This window comes from Elaeis guineensis, chromosome 7 (genome assembly GCF_000442705.2).
Source record: "Elaeis guineensis isolate ETL-2024a chromosome 7, EG11, whole genome shotgun sequence".
Classification (NCBI taxonomy): domain Eukaryota; kingdom Viridiplantae; phylum Streptophyta; class Magnoliopsida; order Arecales; family Arecaceae; genus Elaeis; species Elaeis guineensis.
Window position 1 is genome coordinate 97,741,966 of NC_025999.2, and position 16,928 is coordinate 97,758,893.

At 37.0% G+C, this 16,928-nt stretch overlaps 1 pseudogene; it reads right to left on the minus strand.

Moving 5' to 3' along the window:
• Positions 1–4,682: 4,682 nt before the first annotated feature.
• On the minus strand, positions 4,683–14,652 carry LOC105048190 (uncharacterized; annotated as a pseudogene).
• Positions 14,653–16,928: the final 2,276 nt, after the last annotated feature.

The following is a 16,928-nucleotide window of genomic DNA, read 5'->3' on the forward strand; positions in this document are numbered from 1 at the left end:
AAATATTTTGTGAATGATCTTGAAAGTTTATGTACATCCCATTTTCTCTATATCATCATCGAAACGTTTCTTACTTTGGGAATTCTAACCTATAATGCTGATAAATTTCAGATAATTCCAACAAAAAGCCAGAATATTGAAACCTATATATGAAGATTTGTGTGTCCGGTTAATGTTTTTAATGGTGTCATTATGCCCCGGCCTTCTTTTCCCTCTATCCACTCTTTCCACCCCTCCTCATCTTCCATCCAAACAAGGATGATGGAGCCCCTGCAGATGGACTACTTTCAACCTTAAGTTGGATTACAACTTGAGCTGTACCGCAGCGCCGCTTACAGCAGTCCCTATGATGTGCACCATCATGAAGAAAGAGATGATCACATGCCATATACGGATCTAAGAGCCAAATTGATGATTTTGCTCAAGTGCATAGAAGCATGATGTGGTGCGAATCAGATTTGGTAGGAATTTGAAAGAAATTATTGCTTGGGAAAGAGCCGAGTTTAGAAGCTTGTTTTGTTCTTCCTAATTCATCATGATCTCTAGCCACCATCATTTACATAGTAGCAAGATGCAACCGAGGTTGTTTTGTTCTTTCTAATTCACCATGATCTTCAGCCACCATCATTTTCATAGTAGCAAAATGCAGTCAAAGTTATTTTGTTCTTCCTAATTCACCATGATCTCTAGCCACCATCATTTTCATAGTAACAAGATACGGCTACTATCATTTCTTTTGTAGCAAGATATAGCCACTATCATTTCTATGATAGTCAAATTCTGTTATTTCCTTTCATTTACTGAATTTGTCTTATGTTCCTTCTCTTATCTATATAAAGAGAGGCGACTTATGTATTCAATTCAGATTTCAATGAATAAAAATGAGTGTTGCTGAATTCTCTTATCTAACCTCTGTGTGTTAGTAGCGAGTTATAAATCCTAGAACTTATCACTCACATTCTTCTTTTCTTGAGTGTGGCGTTCTACCCCTTTGTGATCTGATTTTAGCGATCTTCTTATCAATCAGATTTCAAAAGTTTCTTTCTTTTTTTTTTTCTTATGCTCCAACCTTTGTTCTTACCTACACAAGATAGTTATTTAAGCCTGGACACATCAGTTTGGTATCAGAGCCTGAGGGAGTGTTTGACATTCAAATCATGTCTGGAGGAGACGAGGCCCTTGTTATTCATAGAGGCATGAGTCTGGAACAAGCTCAGATTATGGGGCTCCAACGACGTCAAGAAGAGATGATGGAGCAACTCAATCGCCCAACACAAGCGTTTAAGCGGTTGGCAACACTTTCTCCACCACCACAGCGGCATGGCCATCCAGCACCACGACGAGTTGATCGCGATGATGAAGAGGAGTATGACGAACCTGAAGATGATGATGGTGTGGAGGAACACTCATGGTAAAGGCGGCAGCAAAGGAGTTCGGAAGATAATATTAAGATGAGAATCCCATCCTTTAAAGGAACCAGCTCACCCGAAGAATATTTGAAATGGGTGCAACATGTGGAGAAGATCTTTGAATGTCAAGACTATTCTGAGATAAAAAAATGTAAACTTGCTGCCCTTGAATTCACTAATTATGCTAATCTTTGGTGGGAGAATGTGAAAGCTCAGTGTAGGAGGGATGGAGAAGAGGAGATTCGGAACTGGAGGCTTACGAAGCGGATCATGGAGAAGCGATTTGTCCCTCAATATTATAAGCAGGAGCTGTACATCAAGTTACAAAGCTTGAGACAAGGGGGGATGTGTGTTGAGGATTATGTCAAAGAATTTGAGATACTGATGATGAGGTGCGATTTGCGAAAATCTCAAGAACAAACTATTGCAAGGTTCTTAGGAGGCTTGAACAAGAAGATTGCTGATACGGTGGAGTTGCAATCTTATGTGTTCCTTGACGATGTGATCAAACTTGCTGTTAAGGTGGAAAGACAGCGCAAGCGTGGTGCAAATAAGCCGAGTAAGACTACCAACTCATCTTCTTTATCACCATGGTCCGTCCCTAAGGCGGTTCTAAAATAAGTAGAAAAAGATGATTCTAGCAAGCAAGTCACAGATGCGGCCAAAAAAAAAGAGAAAGTGGGAAATTCACAACCTCCCAGGCGAAGCCGAGATATCAAGTGTTTCAAGTGTCTTGGTTACGGTCATATAGCCTCTGAATGTCCAAACAAGAGGGTGATGTTCATTCGGGAGTCACAAGAAGAAATTAAAAGTGAAGATGAGGCTATTTTGAAGAGGTAGAAGAAGATTATGTGGAGTTTGCAGATGAAGGAGACCTGTTGGTTATTCATCGCAACTTGAACCTACAAGCCAAAATGGATGATGAGCAGCACGAAAATATCTTTCATACCAGGTGCACCATCCATGATAAGGTATGTGGTATTATCATTGATGGGGGTAGCTGTACCAATGTGGCTTCCACTATTTTGATGGAAAAACTTAATCTGATGATTATTAAGCATCTCCGTCCCTATAGATTGTAATGGCTTACTGACGATAGTGATGTGAAGGTTACAAAACAGATTGTAGTACCTTTCTCTATTGGCAAGTCCTACAAAGATGAGATTGTTTGTGATGTGATTCTTATGAAAGCCAGCCATCTTCTTTTGGGAATGCCTTGGCAGTACGATCGGAGGGCTGTTCATGATGGCTTCAAAAATATCTATTCATTTGTCAAGAATGAAAAGAGTATAGTGTTGGCACCACTTAGCCCGCAACAAGTCCAGAAGGATCAGCTTGTGATCGAAAAGGGCAAGAAAGAGAATCTGTTTGCCAACAAGGGGGAAGTGAAGTGAGTTTTGACTAACCATGAAACTATTTTTGTTCTTGTAGCCAAGTAGGTTCCAGGTGAAGAAGTCTCCCTTCCATCGCAAATGAAGGATTCGGTTCTGGTGGTTGTGGATCGATTTTCAAAAATGTCTCATTTCGTGCCATGCCACAGAACCGATGATGCTTCACATGTTGCGGAATTATTTTTCAAAAAGATAGTACGTCTGCATGATGTACCAAAGAGCATTGTGTCTGATCGAGATATCAAGTTCTTGAGTTATTTTTGAAAAACCTTGTGGAAGAAGTTTGGTACTAGATTGCTCTTCAGCACGATTTGCCACCCGCAAACCGATAGTCAGACTAAAGTGGTAAATCATACCCTCTCTTCTTTGCTTCGCACTGTTGTTAACAAGAATATGAAGAATTGGGATGAGTGTTTGGCTTATGTTGAGTTTGCTTACAATCGTAGTATTCATAGCACTACTAAGCATTCTCCTTTTGAAGTGGTTTATGGGTTTAATCCTGTCACCCCATTTGATTTGGCACCACTTCCAATCAGCGAAAGGGTTTGTATAGATGGGAAGAAGAAAGCTGAGTTGGTTAAGTTCATGCATAAGAGCATCAAAGAGCAGATTGAGAGGAAGAATGCGGCTTATGAGAAGGCAGCCAACAGAGGAAGAAAACAAGTTCGCTTTACTCTAGGTAATCTTGTTTGGATACATCTTCGCAAGGAACGATTTTCAAGCCAAAAAAAATCTAAGCTCATGCCACGTGCTGATGGTCCATTCCGAATTGTTGAGAAAGTGAATGACAATGCTTACAAGATTAAATTGCCTGGTGACTACAATGTGTCCGCTACATTCAATGTTCAAGATCTTTCTTCTTACTTGGAGGATAGTTTGGATAATGGGGAGGACTTGGATTTGAGGGCAAATCCTACTCAACAAGGAGGAATGATGTGCACCATCATGAAGAAAAAGATGATCACATGCCATATACGGATCCAAGAGCCAAATTGATAATTTTGCTCACGTGCGTAGAAGCATGATGTTGTGCGAATCAGATTTGGCAGGAATTTGAAAGAAATTATTGCTTAAGAAAGGGTCGAGTTTAAAAGCTTGTTTTGTTCTTCCTAATTCACCATGATCTCCAGCCACCATCATTTCTATAGTAGCAAGATGCAACCAAAGTTATTTTATTCTTCCTAATTCACCATGATCTCCAACCACCATCATTTCCATAGTAGCAAGATGCAGCCAAAGTTATTTTGTTTTTTCTAATTCACCATGATCTCCAGCCACCATCATTTCCATAGTAGCAAGATACGGCTACTATCATTTTTTTTGTAGCAAGATATAGCCACCATCATTTTTATGATAGTCAAATTCTGTTATTTCCTTCTATTTACTGAATTTGTCTTATGTTTCCTCTCTTATCTATATAAAGAGAGGCAACCTATGTATTCAATTCAGATTTCAATGAATGAAAATGAGTGTTGCTGAATTCTCTTATCTAATCTCTGTATTTTAGTAGCGAGTTATAAACCCTATAACTTATCACTCATATTCTTCTTTTCTTGAGTGTGGTGTTCTATCTCTTTGTGATATGATTGTGGTGATTTTCTTATCAATCAGATTTCAAAGGTTTTTTTCTTCTTTTTTTTTTCTTGTGCTCCAACCTTTGTTCTTACTTATACAAGATAGTTATTTAGGCCTAGGCACATCACCCTAATTTTAAGAGAATCTTAGGTTCTGATAGCCGCATTGCACAAAAGTGGGAACCTCAAAATCCTGGGTGTCTTGACATCAGCCTTATGCTAAAGCAGCTTGCATGTCTACCATCTACTTGTCAAGTGACACTAGATATACAGAGACAGCCCAAGAAAAATAAATAATGAAAACAAGATTTGAATACATTCTCCACGATGACATGCGGTAAGTATTTTATTCATCAAGCATATTGACACAACAGTCAAAATTACATACATTGCTCTAGAAGGCTACAAATTGCATCAGTGCACATACTCTATGCCATAGGCTCAGTGCCAAGTGAAGCCAAAACCATGCCTTCATATGCCCACATAAAATATAGAGCTCTTCAAGAACAAGGTATTTCCATCCACCGAAGAAAAACAAACTATTACTGTCAAACCCTATCAAACCCACCCAAATATACATACAAGCCGTTCCCTGTTAAAACCTTGGAACAAGCTCCACAGACCCAAAACTAGTAAAAAAATATTACACCTAATTAGCTGTACAAGCCAAATCAAAAGACAAAACTGGCATGAAATCATAACTCCAACAACGGAAGGAACAAAAGAAGAAGAAGAAGAAGGCCCTAAAACCACACCAATTGTTTTGTTAGATATGCAAGCCATGTCTATTGGAGTACAAGCTTCCTTCTAATAGGCTTTTCGTAGACTTCTTGGTATTCCCAATTTGGCAGGCTTTTGGCTTTGAAACAGCATCGCTTGGAGCATTTTTGTAGTTGACTGGTTAGAATGGGTGGTACCTTCCAGCAAGGGATCCAATTGCCCACATGAGGCTGCTATAAGCCCTATTAAACAGTGCAAATGCAGACTTCTAAGACGGACTGTAAATGAAAATAAATAAGGACATCCTACAATGTCTCATTTCTTTTAAGCATAAATAGACCATGGACCTCCAAAGTGTGAACCGCAGATGCAAGCAAAAACAAGCATGCGAATGGCAAAATAAAAGAAAAATGATTGCCCCAACATATGCCGGGCAGATTGAGACTAATATCCATCAATGACAACTTGGTTCATCCATTTTATGCAAGCACATTACTCAAAATACCCCCATAGCCCAATATTATCTTCACAATGAAAAACTAAATATGAAGTCTCTAGAGGCTAGCAACAAAACAAAATGAAATCAAGAATCCCTTTTATGCAACAGTTACTAATAACATGCATATCTCACAATATAGAGATGGATATTCATATCAAGATGATCACTAGAACCAGAAAACAAAGTAACTTTTGTCATGGTCGGACCAAAAGATCTGAACCTGAGGACTTATTCATATGTGGTACATACCATCATTATAACAGAAAACAAATTCTTAAAGGGTAAATTTTATACATATGAAGAGAAGAAATTGTATTTGTTTTCTGGCTGAATATGCTAGTTTTAGCACACTCAGACACCAGATTGTACATGACTACCATAAATTATAACTTGTGATGTTCATCAAACAACACAGAGATCGTGCCTTGGTATCAAAAATAGGTGCAAGGTGTCAGATTCTCTCAGCCACGAATAAGATGATTCAAGTGAACATACATGTGCATAAATATCTACATTTTGATGTGCATCCTAGTTGAAGCATTATCTATGATGAATAAGTAACAAAAATTTCAACTTTATATACTCATTACGGTAAATATAGCATATATAACATTGAAATCAAATAGAAGGATCTGTTGCACCCAGATTGAGATTAATTTTTCAAGGTCCTTGTCCAAGAGTCATAAACTGTCAAGAAGTCTTAACTATGTGTAGAAGCCCTGATTGCAGGAAATTAGGGATATACTAATGGATATACCTTGGGTGTCAATCATGTACCATCCTCAACTTGGTGAATCAGCTAGCAAATAGCTTGGCTAAGGATAGGGAGGAGCAGTGTTATATCAGGCAAACATAGACAGGAGTGTGACGTTCCTTTTTTGATGGTATTGATTTTTGACTGTTTGTGTTGGGCAAACATATCCAGGAATGTTTTGATAGGATTGATTTTTGATTAATCTACCACATTCAGAAGGCGAAAAAACCCAATTGCCCAAACATGTATATCAATAGAGCAAGTCCATTATTGAAATCATGCAAGCAAATTTCATGTCAAACTAAATAACTGCTTGTGTGTCAGGTTTAGTTTTTAAGCACCCAGAGAGATAAAATTCCAAGTTACCATGTTAATGCTGTTTTAACTCAAGGAAAATGAGACAATACTTTCCTAGAAAAGAGAAATCACAAAGAATCTAGGGAAGAAACATCTTTCTGAAGTTTTACCTTAAAAGAGGTGAAAAAGGAGCTTTAAAATGTGGAAGAATAAATAAATAAATAAATAAGTTGGAACCAATAAAAATCAGCCTCTTTTTTTTGGTTTCCTTTGAAGAAAGTAAATTAGATTAGAATCATCACATTTCATCATTTTTTTGTTTGCAAGAAAAAGTGACAAATTACCTAAAAATGGAGCTGAGGGTTTTCCAGGTCTCGACTTGAACTCTGGATGAAACTGCACTCCAATAAAATATGGATGCGAAGGCAGCTCAAGTACCTGCAAGAACCAAAATGAATAAAAAAGAAAACCATGAACAATGCAAAGGCATCTGCAAAATAGGAAAAGAATCAAGCATGTAAATTTACGGCGTACCTCCATACGTCCTCCAGTTTCATCTTTACCTACAAATGCAAGACCTGCTCTTTCAAGTTCCATGATCATATCAGGGTTTACCTGGATTGAAATATAAATATACACATGAATCGATAATATAAGAACCTAATGCTCCAATATGTGGTGGTGATGCTCAGGGAAAAAAAAGGGTTCCCACTTCAAAAGAGAAATATAACTTATCTTATCACTAGTAGAACAAAAGTCAACAAATATATACCAGACAATCATGTAATTACAAAATCAATGAAACGCTATACATGTCAATGTCATAAGACCAACCTCGTATCTATGTCGATGTCGTTCGTCAACATACTTCACATTGCCATACCTACCAGAGAAAGGAAAAAAATATAAATCAAACTTTTTTTCTTTTCCTAAAAGAAGAAAAGGTATTAACTCAATCTGCCAAAGCATGCATCACAAAACAGGTAAAGTTTGTTAAGGACATGTCTCAGTCCTTACAGTTTTGCAGATTTGCAGTCAGCAATATGGAAAAATGTCCTCCTTGATCCAAGTCGCATGGTCCCTCCCATGTGAGTTTTTGAACCCTGCAAATGTCACTGCTGTATCATGATACAGAAAGACTTACCATAGTCAAATTGATTTTGAAATATAAATGAATCATTTTGAAGATAGTTCTAAAACCAAGTTGACCTCTGGCATAAAAATAACACATGGACTTGTTGTGTCTGGGTCAAACTCTGTGCTGTTTGCATCCTGCATGTTGAGAATCGAACGTGCAAAGTCGATAACAGCAATTTGCATTCCGAGGCATATGCCAAGATACGGAATATTATTTTCTCGGGCATATTTTGCTGCAAGAATTTTCCCTTCCACTCCCCTGTCCCCAAAGCCACCGGGAACTACAATACCATCTGCATTCTGAGATGAAATACTATTTAGATGACTGCAAGAGAAGCATATAAATTAATAAAGCAAAATCAAATAGGATTTAGAAAGATAGTGATAGAATTGCGGTTTGGCTATAAAATGCTGACACCATAGGCAAAGGAGCAGCTCACCTTCAAAAGACTCCAAGCCTTTTCAGAAAGATTAGGTGCCTATACATGATAAATAGGAAAAATATTTAAAATAGTATAAGTTGAAAGACAAAATAACAGAAAAATACAAGGACTGAGTCAAGCAATAAACCTCTTTTGCAGTCGTGTCTTCGAGGTCACTAGAAGGAACCCAATCGACTACAAGTTTCCGATGACAAGCAATAGAAGCATGCAGTAGAGCCTGGAACAGGTCACGACTAAAAGGATTGATGGAAGCTATAGTTAACATTTGAAAAATCACATCATCTAAGAACATGATATACATTATTAAAGCACTTATGGTCAACCATCCCAAGATGCAACACAAATTGAAATAAAAGCATATCTAAGTAAACAAATGAAATGATTTGTACAAGCTACATTAGCTTGACAAGACCATAGTTTCTTGTATTTAGTAAGTATTAAGTTATATGCATTGGAATCTAGGGAAACTGAAATTCAACCTTGCATATCTACATGTATAGTTTCTACTTCAAATACTTCCATATCCACTTAAAGTTTGAGGCTCACCACCTATTCCAACAAATGGCTGACAAAACCAAAAAAACAATCAATCCTAGCAAATAATTGATCTTATTCCCAAAAAATATCCAAGAATCCTTCTAGCAAGAAATTACATGTTAAAATATATGAGAGGACAACCATTAAACATAATACACATTAATTCTCTCATCTATGCAAAGTAGCAAATTCCATGCATACAATATGCCTTAACGAGTGTTAGTGTATTCATCCAAAAATATTTGCGGTATTTTGTTGGGTAGCAGCATCAATTGGATATTCAAACATTTACCGCATCACTTGGATGTTCCAACATTTACATCTCACTTTGCAGTCATGAGTTCTTTAAAATCTAAAACATGCCCCTTAGTTTCAATATGATACTAAGCATCTAGTTTGCATCAAATAAGAAAAATACCAAGGGAAAGCAGTAGACAAGGTACTCGTAAGGTTACCAAATTAAAATAAAGTAGTGCGCTAACTCCTAGCAAGCAATGTAATATTTGATGTGCATATTATCGATGGGCCAAGCACTCTGGCTGCTACCACTGCCAACACTACCACAACCTAGGAAGAAAAAAGAAAAGAAAAGAAGAAAAAGAAGTCCCAACTTAATTTCTAATTAAAATGCATCAGACTGGTTCTTTTTCCTGAAAAAAATATGGAACAGATTAAAAGACAGCATTTAAGCCATACCGTGTCATTTGAAGTATAAGATCATTAATCCTGAGTAGTGCAGAATATTATAGTATTTCAATCATGTGATGCAATACTCACAGAAATATTAACAGTTTCCTCCTTAAAGACTGTCTTTATCCAAATTCAAGATTTCAAAAATTGCGATGGTATGCAGGTGGTTGAGGTACTTTACAATTGTAGGTGATATTGGTCATTTAGGCAGGTGGTTTGCATTTAAAAAAGAGATGAATCTGTAAAGATTAGGAAAAATAAGAAAATATTATAGAAAGGAGGCAGAGAGCTACATATTTGGGGCTTGCACTTATGCTAGCAACTTTTGCACTTATGTTGCAGCCTATCCACATACAAGGGCAGCCTAAACCCTTAAGAGGGGTTTAGAGATGAATCAGTAACAGATTAAAAAAAATCAGAGAGGATTATGTGAAGGAGGCAGTGGGCTACACATTTGGAATTTATACTTATGGATGCCACTTTTGCACCTACGGTTGGGCCTCTCCACATACAAAGGAAGCCTAAACCCTTTGAAGGGTAGTCAGGGCCTGCATGTGCAGCTGCATAGACTGTTTTTTAAACAATGTCCAAACAAAACATATCTCCTTAAGAAAAAAAATATACATACATACATACATACATATATATATAAGAAAAGTTGTAATCAAAATTTTAGACCACAAGCACAGACATGAAAACAGTCCCCCAAGAGTAATTTCATGTCACTAGAGCGAATGGTAGAAGGTAGGGCTGGGAGAGAGAGGTACTGGGCTGAATGCCATGTCTGGACAACTGAACAGATTAACAGAATCAACATGACATATAAATACTCTTATGCAAATAGAAACCTATAGAAAAGAGACATGAATGAAGAAACATTATACAAAGAGAGCTGAGAAGAAATTCACCTGCAATACTGAAAGATAAGAATCAGAAAGACCAGTATATTTTCCGACCATGGCAATTCTAACCTGTAGGTCACAAAAAGCATCAATATATCGCAAATCAACAGTACCTATAATTGTACCAAAAAGACAGTACACATAATTATAACCCCAATACTAGAAATAAGTGCTTGAAACCCACAGGATCATGCAACGTGTCACCAATTTTAGCCCTAGACATCCACTGATCCAACTTGGGCTCCCTAGCAACACTGAATAGAATGGAGATAAAATCGTTATGCAGCCAAAAAAGTAACAGTAGCTACAGTAGATGGATATTTAAAATGGATGGTTGAGGTTAACGGACAAACCATAGAAGGTCCAGTCTTCTTAAAATAGCTTCATGTGCCTTCTGGTCCTAATGAAAACAACAAAACCACATGACTGTTTAAATTGACTCTCCCCAACTGCCTGTAGGCAGTTCAAATGGGTAAAACTACGACTTCAGTAACACAAAGACAATTTAAACAGAAAGAAAATCACCTACCCTTAGAAGTAAAGGAACGTGCCAAACATTTGTAACATCATAGAGGGTAACTAAATTTGCTGTCTGCAATAAATTTTAAATGATTCATAATAGACATAGTTAAACAATAAGATTATCATCATAAACGTCCTACTAATAAGGCACATTAACTATCATCTTGTTGCATTACAATACCGGAACATGGCAAAATTGTGACAACTTTTCCTTCACATTTTCATCAAGTGGCTGCCAGAAAATTCAACCCATTGATCAGAGACCACCACAGTAGCACCAAAAAGGATTGAAAATAGTAGGTACAGAATGGAAAGGCAAATAACAGGGGTACCTTTGCACTGCGACAGGCTAGAATATCTGGAGTCAATCCAAGTCTTCTGAGCCACCTAACACTATGTTGGGTGGGCTTAGTTTTCTACATGTAGAAAAATAGGTTAAGTCACCAATATCTACTGATTATTAGGAAATGGATCATTCAAGAAACATTTCCACAGGGTAAATATTAAGTTAGAAATTCTAATGACATACCTGTTCACCTACTACATTTAAAATTGGCACAAGACTGACATGAACTAAGCAAAAGTTGCCTGGCCCTAAACCAAGAAGCACCCCAAAAAAATAAAAAATGCTAGAATCAGGGAGCAAGCCGATATTTAATTACCAAAAAAAATGAAAAAGGAATGTGCAGGCATAGTCCCTGACCTACACGGTAAGAAAATTGACCCAAAGCTTCAATGAATGGCATCGACTCAATATCCCCTGCATCAAGAATGATGTTGTTATTATGCTGATGGTGACTGCTGTAGCACACCTACATGACTATTGAAAGAAATAATAAAATGTATCAATACGCAAACAAATAAAAGCAGCTCCCTTTCAAAGAAAACTAAAGAAAAGGTACCTATTGTTCCACCCAGTTCTATGACACAAACATCAGCTGGCCCTTCTTTGCCATCAACAGGTATCATAGCCGCACGTTCAATCCACTCCTGTATGGCATCTGTGATATGAGGCACGACCTTTACAGGAACCATGAAAAAGTACTCAGGTAAGGTTCACATTAAAAATATTTCAATGATCCAATAAACATAAAAGCAGGAAAATGGTGCTAACAACTAAGGCACACCTGAACTGTTTTCCCAAGATAATCTCCTCTTCTCTCCTTGTCAATGACAAACTATAGATCACACAAGGAAAACCATTGAGAAACTTAAAGAAAATGTGCAAGGAAAGTAAATTGTGCTGGAGTGGAGAATTTTGAAAGCACAATATAAGCTAATTATCTGAGAAAATGAACCAAGAATTTTTACATACAAGTTCACGAAGCAGAGCTGATAATTGCAATACCTGATAAATTTTCCCAGTCGTGATGTTGTTGTCGCGAGTTAATTTAATATCCAAAAACCGCTCATAGTTTCCAAGATCCAAATCCACCTAAAAAATCAGCATCTGTCAGGGTCAATAAATTCACTTAGCCGAGAAGCACCTATAATTATAACAAGTTCTATTTTTGGAATTTCTTTCAGACCAAGTAGAAGGATAGCAAAGGAAATAGAGCTTCCCCTAAATAGTTTTCTATCAAATGGACATGTCACAGCAACAAGGTTTGCTTTAAGGAACAAGAAAGTCAGAACGAAAAATTAGTGAATTTAAAAGGTACCACTGTTTGAACTACAGCTTTCAGACTTGAGAGATAAAGAGTTGGTAAATATTTTAGAAGTGTAGCTAAATAAGATGATTAATCATGATTAATCACAACTAAAAAAATGCAAAAATTTTAAAAATGTAGCTAGATAAGATGATCAATCATGGTTATGATAACTAAAAAAAAGAAAAATTCTACACCACACCACCAGATGAACTTAACCATAAAATGATTGGAAAGAAGAATCAAGAATGATGCCAAACTTCAGAAACCCCTTATAGTGAAGAGGCCCAAAACAAAAACAATCTCAGGACCTTCCTTACCTCGCCTCCATCATCTAAAACAAACACCTCTCCATGCTCAAATGGGGACATAGTTCCAGCATCAGTGTTCAGATATGGATCTGCACATGTCAAAAATAAAATCATGCATCACCATTCAGCAAACTACCATAACAGAAAATTCACCAGACGGGTGGAGACAAGAATGTTGAAACTGCTTCCAAATCCATCAGGCATATAAAATTAAATTCTGAAAACTTAAAGAAATGTCTATGAACAGAAGAAACAGTAAATCTGTTGGCAAAAATGATAGAAAGAGATGAATTAGTCAATATTCGGCCATCTCTGAGCTGAGTACAATCTTCTTCTCTTTTACTTGAGTCAGGGTGGGCAAACTAGGATAAAAAAGGTGCATCCCCGTGACCCAGCAAGGAGCCAAATCAAGGATTATACCGTATGACAAGTATCATCCTCCCGTGTATTGTCTCTATCAGAAGAAATATTTCTGATATATAACATACTGATATGAAAAAATGAGGGGGTTGAACCGCCCTGCCACTTCATCTCTTTCTCTTCTTTCCTTACTTTGCTTCAGCATGAACTAGTTTTGCTCAATGTAAAGAGGAGCATGCTGAACTACAAAACCCTAAAGTTTTCTACAAGAAAGCAACGAGTTTGGGAACAGAGAAGCTGAAAAGTTAAAACGTTTTTTAGAATAAACAATCACTATTTGATACTAAAGGAGAAGTAATCAAATTAAGAAAAAGCCGTGGACTCATTAGGGTCTCGTAGAGCCACGTTACAAATATATAAAAGCTATTTAGAAGCACGGGGAAATTAAAGAAAACGTAAAATAAATAAAGGAAATAAATTACCCAAAAGAGCCGAAATAAAACCTAATAGAAGAAAAAGGCCAGTCTTGCAATTGTCAAAACCGCAAAGTAACAAAATGCTTCTTTGCTAAAGAAATTAAAAGCACATACCAAAATGCACCAAAGCACAGAAATATTTAAATAAAAGTAAAGAAAGAAACAAATTAGCCATTAGTTCTAATGACATAAAATAAAGCATAGAAGGAAAGGAAAAAGGATCCAATCTTGCAATGCCCTAGGCAACAAAATACCAAAATGCTTCTTGGATTCCTACATAAAAACACAAATCTTTCGAGCTACAAGGAGCCACATTCACGGATTATTAGATAAAACAAAAGATTAAACTCGCTAAAACCTCTAAAACCCCAAGAAACAAGAAAAGGACCTTACTTTCTCATTCAAAGCAGAGTCAAAGATATAAAAAGCAACCAGGATCAATCATCCACCGTAAAAGATCCAAATAGGAAGCAAGATTACCAATCTTGATGGAGGTGACCCGGAGCCCGCATGCCTTGAGGACTACCCCAATGCTGCTTGCAGTCACCCCTTTCCCCAGCCCGCTAACGACGCCTCCTGTGACCAATACGTACTTCATCTCTCCCCTTCTTCCCTCTCACCTTCCCCTATCTCTATGTCTACAAAACAGTCTCTCGAAGTATATATATACGCACACTGAAAAAGAAATCTTTGAAACTAGTGTATCTTCCAACACAAATGACTTCTTGGAGGAAACGAAGAGGGAGAAGGTTAGAACCCAAGAAAGAAGACGAGAAAAGAATAATAATGGGATGGGGAGCGATGGAGACCGAGGAGAATAGGAGCTCAGGGGAAGCGGAGCACGAGAAGGGATGAGCGATGACAACCTCCAAGCCTCTCTCTCTCTCTAAATGCGCGGAGCCGCTTCGAAGAGCGAGGGTCTCTCGTTGCAAAAGACGGAGAAGGGGCGAACGGTACGAAGCAGAGGATGGTGGATGATCAACGAGGACGCGGAGGCCGTTAAATACCCTCGCCACGGAGGCCCGCGTCCTTCTTGGTCAAATTATTAGTTGTACCAGGTCCAACGGACTACGCCTAATCCCACGTTGGATAACACGCCACACGGCCCCTTCTACGTCACCCATCCCTGATTGCTAGTTATCCACCGTCCATATGCTCCGAGATTTGCCCTGGTCCGTGCGATGATTTCTTGCTGACTTTGTTTTCACGTCCACTTTCTTGGTGGCTACTCCCATGACGGCTCCGGTATCGGGTATCGCAGGACTTTGGGGCGAGCGGGAAATGCCGGTTTTCTCGTGACGCTGGCTCTTTTAAGTTCGACGGTGGTGTATGCGTTATTGTGAGTTTGCAAGCGGTGTGAAAATAAGGTGGCTTTGAGAATTAATGAACTATATTTTGTACAGTTCCAGGGATTATGCGGAAATATAGCTAGCTTTTACTTTTTTCCGGTTCCGGAATATCATGTCTTGTTTCTTTTGTTTTAAGTGATCCATGGTGCCTCTCCGGCAACATGTTGGCACGGTATTTCCGAAGATACTTTTATTTTTCAAAACACAAATTTATATTCCTGGTATGACATGCGTCCTGCCCTTATTGGCGAAAATGAAAGGGATTTGGTCATAAGAATTTTAAATTTATTTGAGAATTTTATAATGTATTTATTAGTGATGAATCACTTGAGAATTATTTAATAGGGCCGTGTATATTAATAGTCAATGCTTTTGTCAGTCTTATCCATGCTTTATCGTTGAGTGAAGGCACGTATTTTTGTACATTATATGAGTATATATTATTTTATTAAAAAAATACATATTCAATGGCTTTCTTTTTTTGAGGTAAACATATTCAATGGCTTTCATTTTCATTTTAACAGTATTTTAATTAAAGTTTTCATTAGAACTACACAATTCCTAATTTTTGATCTTCTCATTTTGAGCCATGCCTGACCTCAAAAGATATGCCAATCAATCTACTTGGTGTTCAAAATGCGACGCATTCTTCTGATTTTTAGCGTGCAGCATCTTATTGGTAGATCAATGGAAGATAATTTTTATATTGATTCAGAAAAAAATTATATTTTTGAGATATGACGAGTCTCCACTCTAGAAGGATAATATATCAACATATGACATACACCCCAAGGTTTTAAGTCAAAGCCACCCAAGGACTCGTAGGCCTTTTTTTTATCGGGATTTGTTTGTTGCTATTTGCAGTTAGTTTTCCCCAATATAAAATATGTGATTTCTTTGGCCGAATTCTTTATAACTTTACTCTTCTTGCGTACTTATATTTCAAATTAGCCATAATAGAAGAGGAGGGAGAACACATTTGTCAGTGCAAATATTGATCTAAATAGAGTGATAAGCAATGGCGAAGGTTTGTTGGATTTTATATATTGTAATAAGCTTCTAAATAAGGTCGTTTTTTATTGACTTAATTATGTAAAAAATTTTAAATTTTTTGAAGATTTTTAATTTCATTCTGAACTTTTATTTAGTACAATCAGATCATTAAACTTTTAAATTTCTTTAATTCAGATTTTGATTATGATTTCTATTAACTTATCGTGATAGAGTTATGATATGACTTGTCTATATAGTAAAAATTTGTTTATACAGCAAAAAATGATAATGAAGCATAATAGAAGCTTTTATTCCTCAAATTAGCCCTTCTTCAATTAGGATTTTGATCTATTCTGATCCAAAGCCCTATCATCTTTTTGATGCTTAAACATCGACAACAGCTTTGAGAGAGGTAGTGTTTGCCTTTGGCGACGAGTATTGGTGATTGGTCCTCAATTTTGACAACGGAGATAATATTTTCAACTTATATTAAATTGTACTCATAAATGTATTATGATTTTAGATTTTTTTCATAATCTCTAATTCTTACATCATGAATCCCTCGGTTAATCTAAAAAATGATATAAGGATTGCTTTAGCAACAAACATTGGTAGTGATTTTGAGCAAAAAGTGATCCAAATCATTGATGAGAGGTGAATAGAATGGTGAAGTTGGGATAAAAAGAGGTTGAAGGAGATTGCATTGCATTAGCTATGATCTCTACTAATCTGAAAATGAAATATCTATTTTCTATTCTAAATAAGCGGAAAGGAGAGAGAATAGAGATTCAAAGGGAGAGATTTTTTTTCATCTTCTTATTAATAAAAATCTTAGATAGAAGAAGAAAAGAAAAAGAGGAAAGGACTTCCAAATTTTTTTTTTAATATCAATAAAAAAAGACCGCGTAAGTGAAT